Source organism: Gymnogyps californianus, chromosome 17 (genome assembly GCF_018139145.2).
Source record: "Gymnogyps californianus isolate 813 chromosome 17, ASM1813914v2, whole genome shotgun sequence".
Taxonomy (NCBI): domain Eukaryota; kingdom Metazoa; phylum Chordata; class Aves; order Accipitriformes; family Cathartidae; genus Gymnogyps; species Gymnogyps californianus.
In genome coordinates this window covers 12,058,052-12,069,685 of record NC_059487.1, presented here as the reverse complement: position 1 = coordinate 12,069,685, position 11,634 = coordinate 12,058,052, and positions in this window count along the sequence as shown.

The window sequence follows — 11,634 nt, the reverse complement described above, 5'->3', positions numbered from 1 at the left end:
CACCTGTAGTAAACTCAGTTAAACAGAGGCCCAATTCTCTGATGCCATAAGCATACACAACAGCAGCGACATACAGATGTCATCTTTTCCCTTGCTCTCTCCCCCAGTGATCTCAGACACTGCAGGTGCACACTGTGCTCCGAGGGTTGCACAACACAGCAGGAGGAGGATTACGGTGTCAGGGGTTCTCATCACTTCTCAGGGCTATCACCCACTTGTACAGAAAAAACAGAATATTGCTTTTAGTGTTTCACTCTGTAAATAACAACATTGCTTTCTGACTTCTATAACCACAGGTCTCACTAATACAGCAAAATTTTGTCTGTATTTATACAAGTAAATGCCAAGTATAGATACTCTTATTCCAGGAGTCTTTTTTTTTTTTTTCCTTAAGTGTTTCTTAAGACTGTTCTCAAGCTGCACAAGCCAAGTCAGGATAATTTTCTAAATCACAGTACATTTTAACCTACAAAGCATGCCTTCTTGTTTACTTGGCTCACTGCGTTCTTGCAGATGCGCCTCACTGCAGCCATCAATGTTGTACAGCACTGTATGGATTTCTACGTGCTGCTCCATGTATGTTGGGCAATCTATCTGCTGTGGCGCCAGAGGAGAAAAGCAGTGGCTGAAGTCTGGCCAAGATATTGCTGTTTCCTGGCCACTGTCGTGGCCTTCCAGTATTTGCTGTGTCTTGGCCCCTCTCCTGCTCTCTGTAAAGGTTCGTGCAGTGCAATTTTTAGGTTTGGAAAACTGAGAATGCAGAAAAGACCCAAGAAAGAACTGGGCAAAGCGTGGCAGAGGAGGACTGCAGGGTTACTGCCCTTCCCGCTCGGCAAGGGGAGATCACCTACATGGCAAAGCAAGAGCAGGAGGCAGGATCACACTCAATAGTGCCCCTTGCTGTTCTTTGAGCTCCCACGGGATGCTCGTTCAAGAGCAGTGGTAGGCTGGTGAGAGGACCCCGCCAGCAAGTGGATGCAAACAGCTCTCCAAGCCTCAGGTCACCAAGGGTGTTTCCTCAGGATTGGTTTTTATCTGCCCAACAGTCAGAAAAGCAGCGATCAACTGTGATCTGCATGATAATCACCGAAATCTGGTCATGCTCTGGAAGATCTGCTTTTTCTCTCTGTTCCCCTCCAAACAGCCTCCCCTCCCTTTCTCCCCTGCATCCTAAGCACCCATGTCTAAAGAGAGGTTAATTCCTTGCGATAGAAAATCACCATCCAAATCAAAAGTTTTTGAAGCCAACAGCTAAGATGTTTGGCTGAGGCCCACATACAAAAATGAATCAATGACACAGTATTATGCTCCTGACAACTTTATGGCCACAATTAAAAAGTCCCTTTGCATGCCACATTCTGCTGGAAGCAAAGGACACACGGTGCATTTTGGGAACCTGTAACCCAAGCGTGTAAAATAACGATCACTCTTGTAAACCATTCTCCCATCAGTAGCCTTTATTTCTCTCTACAAAGCAAAATGAAGAGTGCGGGACCAAGTTCCTCCTCTAGCTCAGCTGACTCCCTGAGTCCTCTCCCTGCCCACAAGCAGTCCGGACACCAGCATTCAACCACCATTCCGTAGAGCCCAAACAGTGGCAGAAGGTGGCAGCCACTGCAATGAAATATTTAAAACAAGGAAGAATAAAGGGGGAAGGGATATCCCAGAGCTCAGTTAGCAATTGGCAGAGTTCAGCTAGTGCTAACTAATGACAAGAAGAGACGAGAAAGCATCTTGGAATAGACCCCGATGAGCTCCTTCTATTATATCCCCAAATCACCAGTTGCTAAGCACTGAACCACACACAGAGTATGCAGCTGTAAACATCCATCTTCCATTACAAAGGCTCCTGTTGACTTTTCCCAGGGCTGAAGTCAACTCACATAGCATCTCCCATCACTTGTCACTGGCGTTAGAGCACTGTGAAGGTAGGTGCATGTTTATGGACAGCCACATTAGCTCTGCACGTCTCAGACGACACGTCTTTTTCCTTTAGAAAAATGCCTGGGTTCCTACATCACAAGTACAGAAACTGGCTTGAGGCATTGTATGTGATGAATATAACCCCTCTGCTAATAGCTTACCCATGGAGGGCCTCTCACTCGCCCATCCATTCCAACCTGGTTGAATGGCTTTACCTGCCTGATTTTGCAGAGACCTGAAGCTGCCTAGTGTAATCCCACAGCTAAGGCTAAACCGCAACATACTTCTCTGGCTCTTCTGTCTTTCCAGATGACTTTTGACTTCTGCTTTCTGCCTCCCTCCAGTGGCAAGTACTCGAGGACAAGAGTAAAGCTTGTGTGAGAACACGGGCAGGAGGCAACGTGGAGATCAGTCATGATTTAGACCTGGCTGCCCTCAGCCACTACAGTCCTGCGCCAGACGTGGTGCACTGCGTGTAAGAGCCAGGGAGCTGTTACAGGTGGAAAGGCAGGATCTCTTGACACTGATTGAGGAGATTACAGAAGAGAAAGGCAAATGCTACCAACTCAGCCAGAACTAGCTCAGAGATTGCTGTTCTGCACAGCAGATGCTATCACTGACTCCTTCTTTCTTCCATTACACTCTTGTAACATGTTTTTTAGGCTAATTTTACATATGTTTTGTGGTTTCATGTGGGTTTTTTTCATTTATCCTGGGTATCCCACCACATCATTTTCTAAAAGAATCAAGAACTGACTGCAATTTGCTTGAGTCAATTACCTTACTTTTGACTAAGCTGTATCTTCAACATATAGTCTTAGTCTGAAGAATCGGGAGACACTCCCATTTCTCCTGACAGTTTGCTCTACCATCTAATGACTTTTCTCCCTTTAAATAATAAAATAACCCAGTGTTGTCAAGTTCTTCTCCCAGACAGCAATCCTAGTGTTAACAATCCAGTAGAGTGCCCGTGTTTTATGGAGTTTGAAAATAGCCAAAACACCATCTAATTATGTGAAGCCATAATATCAGAAAATGGGCTACTAAAGAATCCCCCATGATACATCAAAACAATATATTATAGAAAAGTTTTGAGCATTTCTAGGTATAGTCCATGCTGCATGTAAAATTTCCAAACAGCACTTTTCTCTATATGATATATCTACAATGAGTAGATAAAAATATTTATGACATTTAAGTCATCCTTAAAAGCAGCATGCAAATCTTTGAACTCCTTTTGCTCGATGGCAATGCTGTCTTGGGATCACAATTCCGTAATTCTGAAAAGTGGAAGGGTTTGGAAAGCGTATTGTCACACTTAGGAGTATATTTATGCATTCAGAAAACAGCAGTGCTTAAAAAAGAAAAACCTGCCTGTTCTGTGAGGACTGTTGGGACATGTGCCTGAAAACAGGCAGCATTCCCTCCAGTTTGTCCCTCTGACCTATCCTCCAGCCACAAGCTGTTAACCTGGCATGGCGCTGCAACCTCGGAGGAACTGTCTGTGCTCACCAAGATGGTGTTTTTCTGCTAGAAGACACTTGTCTGTTCTGTCTGAAGGGATTGTGGCTCCTTCACTGTTTTGCAGCCAAGGGCGAATGGCTCAGTGATCAGCTCAAGGCCATCTGCACATTAAGGCTTTAGCTGATAGCAGAATTGCACTGGTGCAAACAACTAGCATAAACACACTGCATTAACGTAAACTGGGATTGACGCCTGTGCTTTGTCACAGGCTCTCCAAAAAGCCCTGGCACTAAGACAATATGTTCTGTAGACATAGCAGTGTGAAAGTCTTGCAATAAACAGAGCTCATTCGAGTCCTCCACTGGAGATGCCTCTCTGCAGATGAGGAGAAGACAAAGTGGTAGAACTTCCCTTGAAGAGTGAGGGGAAGCATGTTAGCTCTAGGTCTGCATAATGACCCTGATCCATGGCCCAGCAAGGATGTAATAGGGTTGTCCTGGCCCGTGTTTATCTGCCTGGGCACTACACCACCATTTCTTGGTGGAGCACCACTAGACACAGCACGTGGGCTTTCTGTGTTGGAATAACGAGGCGCATTTTGATTTTACGATTAGGACTGAGCGACGTCTTCTCAATGCCTTTCTAGGTGAACAAAGATTGATCAAACATTTCGTGTTATCTTCGGCACAATCTCACAGATGTTTCCTTGCAGAAGCCTTAAGCAGAATACCAAATGTTTCAACATCACATACAAAGCTGGTCCAGAGCCAAACCTTTACAATGTTGTTTTGTGTTTGCCTATAGTGTTGCATGTGCCTGTCAAATCCGCTTCCTGTTTTGGATATTAGATCTTGGGATGGAGAGCTTCCAAATACTAGCCAGGTCCAAAGTAAGCTGTGCTCCGCAAAAATAAAAACAATAATATCAGAAGAAGTATAAATACTCAGATGAATAATTGTCTTTTTATTATTTCCTGGCTTGCAAGCTTACATGTGTTCATAGGAGGGGTGGGCAATTTTAAAGACATATGCTAAATTCCTGCTGGCCAAAGATATGAAAGTCTCTGTTACTCTCACAGCCTTTATATCTTACATGCCAAAGTGATATCCAACAAAACATGCATTTAAGACCCATCCCCATCCCTTTTGATATTCATACTTTGGATTAGATTTGTGAGCTTGTCCACTGTTAAGTCTGCTGAAGACAAAGGGAATGCTCTTTTGCTATCACTGGCAGTATTTCAGACAGATATGAAAAGTGGCTAAGTGTTATGAAGTTGCTTATGAAGTGCGATTCAGAAAGAAGCATGTTGGTGGAATACCCAGTCTTATGAGAAAGTGTGCAACAGTCAGATGAGGAAGAAAGTCACGTGTGTGAATGTGAATGCCCATAAAAACCAAATGGCTGGCATTTTAAACACCAGACCTACAGCCAGCGTCTCCTTGGTTTTAGTCTTAACCTTACGTCTTTGCGAAAAATACTTCCAGATTTGTAATCTGGATTTATTCATTAGGGCTGGTTTGACAGGAAATAAAAAATGTTGTAAAATACAATAGAATAAAAGTATTTGACTAGTTGGAAAAAAAAATATTTTAGACTAGAAAATTAACATTTCTCATTTCTTACGTAATTTCTAAATCAAATGTGAGTTTTCTGGTCATTTCTACAACACTGAAGTTGCAGACTCTATGCCGCAGAGCTGTCACAAGGACAGTGTTTGTAAGACATTGAATTCAGATAAAGTGCACACCTAATTTAGAGCAGTTATTGCTTTAATTTTGTTTTCAACCGGTAGGATGAAACTAATCAAAATAAGAGAGAAGAAACGTGAGAATTTGAAGCAAACTGCTAGCCCTGTGATCCCACTAGAGGAAGAGCAGCATCTCCAAGATGCAAGTACAACAGCAGCATCACATTGTGTCTCTGTCCCTGTTCTCTCCTTGGGTTCTGCAGAAAAATGATGGCAAAAAGAAATGGTGGCAACCCTGGCTGAACCACACCTCAGGGAAGTTAAAAGCCGAGCCATTACTAGTAGGAAAGATGATGTGTAGAAGTGGAAACAACACACCCTGCCGGAGACGTGTCTCTGCACACAGCCATGACCTGCGGGAACGAAACCCCGCTGCTCTAATAGCTGCACCAAGAGCTACCCTCATTTAAGGGGAGTGTGTGTATTTTAGCAAGACGTGTACAATTTTCCACTCTGTCCCTCCCGAACACTACCGTTGCCCAACATACTTCAATGTACATGGAAAATAATTTTCTTCCCAGATGTTCCTATTTAGAGCTCAATAACTGCCTTAAACTATATTAAAATTACATTAAAAATACTAATAAAGAGAATAAAAACATTAACTGTATGTTCCATTATGCTATAGTTAACTTGTACTAAAAAGTTAAACATATGCACTAAGATGTCCAACAGCACACACATGATTTACGGGCACAGTTCCTTTGGATGTTGAGGATAATTGTCTTTCTAAATCATCTACACGACTCTGAGCTCCACTGTTTTTTAGATTATTTTAGCGATTTGAACTGGTGGTTAGCACCTCTGAGGCTGAGCGTGAAGAGAAGGAGGACCCAGGGCACACAGGAAAGCACAGCTGGGATATTTGCCACTTGGCAAGAGCCTTCTGTTATCTCTGTCTAAAATGTTCATCGTCTATTAATTTTTTTTCCGATAGGTTCAGAGATGTTCAAAACACATTTGAACCACAATGCTGAAGAAGTAAGTGGAGATGAAGCAGCAGAAAAGATGGAAGCTGAAGATGGCATCAAAAGCAAGATGCCAGAGATGAAGGATTCACCTGCTTCCCGTCCTCAGTTTCCCAGCCTGGAGAACCGTTCTTTAGCTGCAGCAGATCACATCCCTTCCTCATCAATTCAGAGGAGCAAAGAAGCAGGCAGGCCATTAAATGAAGTTCCTGTTATGATCACTGCCACTGAACTGTTTCCGAACAGGCAAGAAAAACCTAAAAGCAAACCCACCTGTTACAATACGCATGTGATCGGTGCCAAAAAAATCTAAAAAATAGTTTCCAGTTTTTTAACTTGCTTCAAGAAGGATTTGAATCACGTATGGACCAAAAAGATGGTGTAAATCAGTTATCCTAAATTGGCATTACTGCCTTGACAGAGCGCCTGTACCAGTTGTGAGTGTGTCTGCCTCTGGGGATTACAGCCTCTGCCAGGGCTATGGGTAGTGCCCTATGCGGGAACCGATGCTCATCTTCACACTGTACATTGTCTCTGTGGCATTTTAAAGAAAATTAAACTTTTGACAAAGTAATCTGGCAACTGTTTAGTGCCATGTTAGTTTATGTGTAAGTGTAAACACACCCTTGTAATTCAGGAGGGTTATGGAGCAGGTGCAATTTAGATGATTTAACTCGTATCTTTTTAGTACCTATAAATCAGCCCTAGGATCCTAGACTGTGATTATCAGTGACTGAGTCAGCAAAAGCTTTTATGAAAGACTTTGTTAACATGGTGTTACCACCTCACACCTGTGGTTCTTAAGAGGTTCCATTATGCCATCCCCTGGTCTGATTTATTTAATTGTCTGGGTTAAAAATACTGTTTAGCAGTCTCACACTCTTTTTCCTAGAAAAGAAAAATGATTCATTTGAACTCTCCCCCCGCTCCCCGCCAAGTTCAGGATATTTCATGACAATGAACTGGAAGAGTCAGAGAAGTTTTATCAGTCTGCCTTGTGCTTTGCTTTGTACAACGCAATGGTGTCCAAGTCAGAAAGAGTTTGCTATTTTGTGATCATTCTGAATCACAGGATTTCTGCTTCAATTCTCACTTTGGTTCTGCCCATTTTTATTTTTTTTCTGAGTCATTTTATCTGTTCCAAGGCCAACAAAATCCTTCTGGATGACGGCTATTATTTATACACAGGTACGTTTTTCTTACTACTGCTGAAGTTTTTCTTAGTATTGAAGTGAGTAACTTTGCAAACGACATTTTTAAAGTACAATGAATGTCCTTTAGGACCAATGTTAGAGTGGATTAGCAAGGATATAAGACTTAAAATGTTTTCCTCATGAACTGTAGACAATTCATTGACTTGAAAATGAGAACTAAATTGAGTAAAAAGAGAAAATATTTATCCACCCTAAAGTTTCACTGGCTTTCACAGCAAGAGTTGTTCTCCAGAGTTTCAAACCATTAAGAATGTCTGTTGGAACCATCCCCTATACTTAAAAGATCTGCAGATTCGTCTGAGAATAATTATAGTCCAAAATTCCAGCTAATTTGGTTTCTTCCCCTCCCGCGCCCCCCCCCCCCCCCCCCGATAACAGTAGTTGTCAAATATTTTCACAGTTTGGATTTTTTCCCTGGACCACTAAATTGTATTGTGCCATCAATGCAGAAGAACCATTCGTTCTGCCAAATATTGTTGGGATTGAGAAGGCGGCTGGCTGTGTGCACTTTGATCTCATCCAGCTGCTCGCTTTGTTACTTCACAGGTCAATCCTGAAGGTAAATTTTCATACATACAGAGAGGAATTTTTTTTCCCCCTAACTCTGATGCATGTTTGCAGTTAAATTAAGCGCCATTGAATGCACTTTGTCTTAATTTCTGTTATAAATCCAAAATTGACTTTTTGCTTTAAGGAATACAGCCTCAGCATCCAAACTTTGATTTGAACGTGTCTCTCAGCTTTGTAAAAGGCTAAATCACACACGTAAGGACCATTGTCCCTACATCTCACGCGGCACCACACAGGAGGCCTGAATAAGAGATACACTTTGTTCCCTTTAGCTGACTGCTTTGCTCTACCACTAGGGACATGATGGGAGTTTCCTCTGATCTACAGCCTCTGTTCTTTGTTTGTCTGCTTGCTTTTTGATTCAGCCTTAACAAAGAGGTCATATCTGTTACTTTTAAGTAGTCACATTTTTATTCTTTAAAATACTCTGGCAAATCCTATGCTCTGCTCATTTCCAGGAGGTTTAACAGAAACCACGTGGCTCAGCTTTGGTACTTGGTCAAATGCATCTATTTTGGTTTGTCAGACTATCTGACCAAGCGTGGCTATAGCCCAGTCCAGTCCTAGGCAACGTTCTGATGGAGATACAGTTGCATCCACCCTTATTTCACAGGCAAGCACAGCAGTGCCATTCAGCTTTTACAACGGAGTATGAAAACTGCGAGCCCAGTCCTACCCACAAAGGAGTCAGTCCACAGTGGTTTAGCTCAGGACATTTGCAACTGATGGCAAGTGCACCAGAAATTCTTTGCAGAAAATGAGACCAATGTCTGAATGCCATTGTCTGACCCCTATATACCAATCACGTTTCTTACTGCTATGGTAAGCCTTCCCCCTTCCTTCACGGAGGACTGGTCCAATTCTAAATAATTCCTCCATGAGTATTTCAGACACATGGTCTCATTTCTGGCAGCCTCCCCTACGCTAAATTCTCTCTGGTGCCTGGAACAGCTGCTTATTCCTCCAGCTTGGGCCTTTGAGATGTAAATAGTGTAATCCAACTTCAAGAGGCTAGGAAATATTAGCAGAATTTAATGTAAATATTGTATAAATCATCCCAAAATAGCATGGCCACGGGATGAGCCAAAGACACCAACTGAAAGTTAAACAGACTAAGTAAATAGACTAAATATATTCCCCTCCTGGAACTGCCACTGGAATGGATCCAGACAGGAAATAGGTTAAAATGCAGTCTTGTGGTAGTGATATTAAAATGCCATTGGCCCATTTGGTGACATTTATAATGAATTTTATGTACTCCATACATTTTTAATACATGCTGAGTTAAATATTATCAAATCTATAAAAAGATTATGGAAAAAATGTCTGGTTTCATATGGGTGGACACTGCCTGGAACTCTCTCTGTGGGTTTTGTGTAAGAGAAGTGTTTAAAAGAAAACATGAAAGGGAAAAAAAAAAATCCCTGCACTGCAGTTTTTGAAAACAATTACTTGCCCATCCAGAGCCTAGAAGTCATCACACATCAAGGCAACAGAATTTCCAGGACACAAATCACAATGGGGACCAAGGAATGAGATGTGCTAATTCCATCCCTTACACATGGAAACGGAGAAAAATTGGTTTGATTGTCTAGCATGACTTTGTGCAGCTTCTGATTCAGTGTAGTGTAAGTATGAAAGGACCCTTTTCTTGTATGGATGCTTTTTTAGCAGGTCCCTAGCCCTGCTGTAGCAAACATGATTAATAGTAGTTTTGTGCATAGGTACTAGAAGATGAAAAGTTGCCCTGACTCACCTAGAACAGTCTTGGAATACAGGCTCGTGTCTTGATGTCCCAAAGACTATTTTTCAAAAAAATAGTTTGTACAAAATTTTGTCCAGATTACAAACAGGATGGGATTTCCACGCCTCCCACTCTCATACTGTACCCAAAGAAAGCAGTAGGTGTCTATGATCCCTCCACCCCTAGACACCCAGCATGGCTCAGCTACCCAGCAGAATTCAAACCAGAAGCTGCAGGTAAAGTCCAACACACCCAAAGGGAACCAAGATGGGGCTGGACTAACACAACCCTCAGCTTCTCTAGCTAGATCTGCGTTTATATGATTTATATGCTAACACTTTCATTATGAAAGGCTGGAGAGAGCCCAAGAAGGTGAGCGACTCCTGTTGTGCAATCCCTTTTCACAAAAACTTCTGAAACAGCTGTGGCAAATTAACTAAAATTTTCTTTCTTTGCAGAAGTATCTTCAGCCTACGGGGCAGGAGAGGAAAATGATTGTGAAATGCAGAATGCGAGCTCATACTGATCTGTACCATGTGGCCTCCTTTGCTCCTTTTGCCACTTCTTCAGTCCGTGGCAGGGGTGACAAACCAGCCCCTGGACATCTCTGGGCTCCTTACAAGGAGTGGTTACGAGGTAAGGGGTTCCTCTGAGTGAAGTATGACACACAACTACAAGTTCAAAACTCAATAGCTAAGAGACTTTAACACGTCACCTTAATGTGAACTGAAGGCTGTTCAGTCCCATGTATAAAGCAGCAGGGAGGAAAATGACAGAAGAAGGGTAAGGGAGAATGAGAAATGTGGACGCAGCGAGTCCCACTTCAGTTCCTTTCTGCCTTCCAACATCACAGATTTTGTTGGCTTTAGTAAATGCTGTCCCAGATGCAGGAGGAGGTATTTACAAACACTCACCAACCCAGGCTCCCTGTAGTCAGTGGGAAACAGTTTGTCCTCATTGGCAGTCAGACCACAGTATCCTCCAGAACAGCTTTTCTCTCCGTATTTCTGGTAAGGGACTAGGCTAATTCACCTCCTCAGGTTACACGTAGCCCTGGTGCTATGAAGGCTGCACTTACAGCACCCTGTCAGACTCTTCTTCTCCGAGTCGTCATTCACCACGAGTTCTCAGCAGAGGACTTTGATCCCTTTTACTCAAGCAGCATACAACGACCCAACAAATCACTACGCCCTTCACCCAGTAAGTGCTGTCCAAGAACCTGACACATACAACACGCGAGTGCGGGACCCCTGTACAATTTAAAGATGTGCACGCAGCACAGCTGTGGTATTTGTGCATGGCACTGTACCCGCTCCTTTACCAGAGCTCTGGCAGTTACACCGGTACCAGACTCGACCCGGCTAACGCATCGCAGCAGCGTACAAGACCCTGTGAAGTGCTGTATCGGCGCATCAGGGAAAGCACACCCATCTCTGCTGCACCATGTAAACGCTCTCCCAAGGTCAGTAGTGCCCAGCAAGAGTTAATCCCTAAGCAGTGCTTTGGGTAAGCCCATCTTTCCTCTAGGGACTGAGCCCTTGATAAAACTCTAGTGATGTGTCTGTCACCAGTCTCCAATTCAGACAGCATTTAGTAGTACCAAAGTGTGGTAAAATATGCCGTTGGCTTAATTTGCTCCAGACAAAATGCAGCAAAGTCAGAAAAGGCCTTTTCTGCAGTAAGGTTTACAAGTTGAAAACGTCACAGACAGGTTTTTCCCTGACTGAGCATGTTGACCTTGGACAAGCCATAAAACATCAACTCCTCTTCACTTCCACAAGCAAACCAGCAGACCACCCGTGTCCTCCCCTCCCAAGTCTGCCACACAGTTCATAGCAAACTACTGCCCAGAGGACATTGTTGTCACCAAGATGAAGAGCAACACTGGTCTGCTGTAGACCATCAGCCCCCAGAGCCAGGTAGCCACAGCCTCTGTTCCACTGGACCATCCTCAGGTAACAGCAGCACAGCTCCAAGGAGGAAATGAGAAGGAAGTCTCCT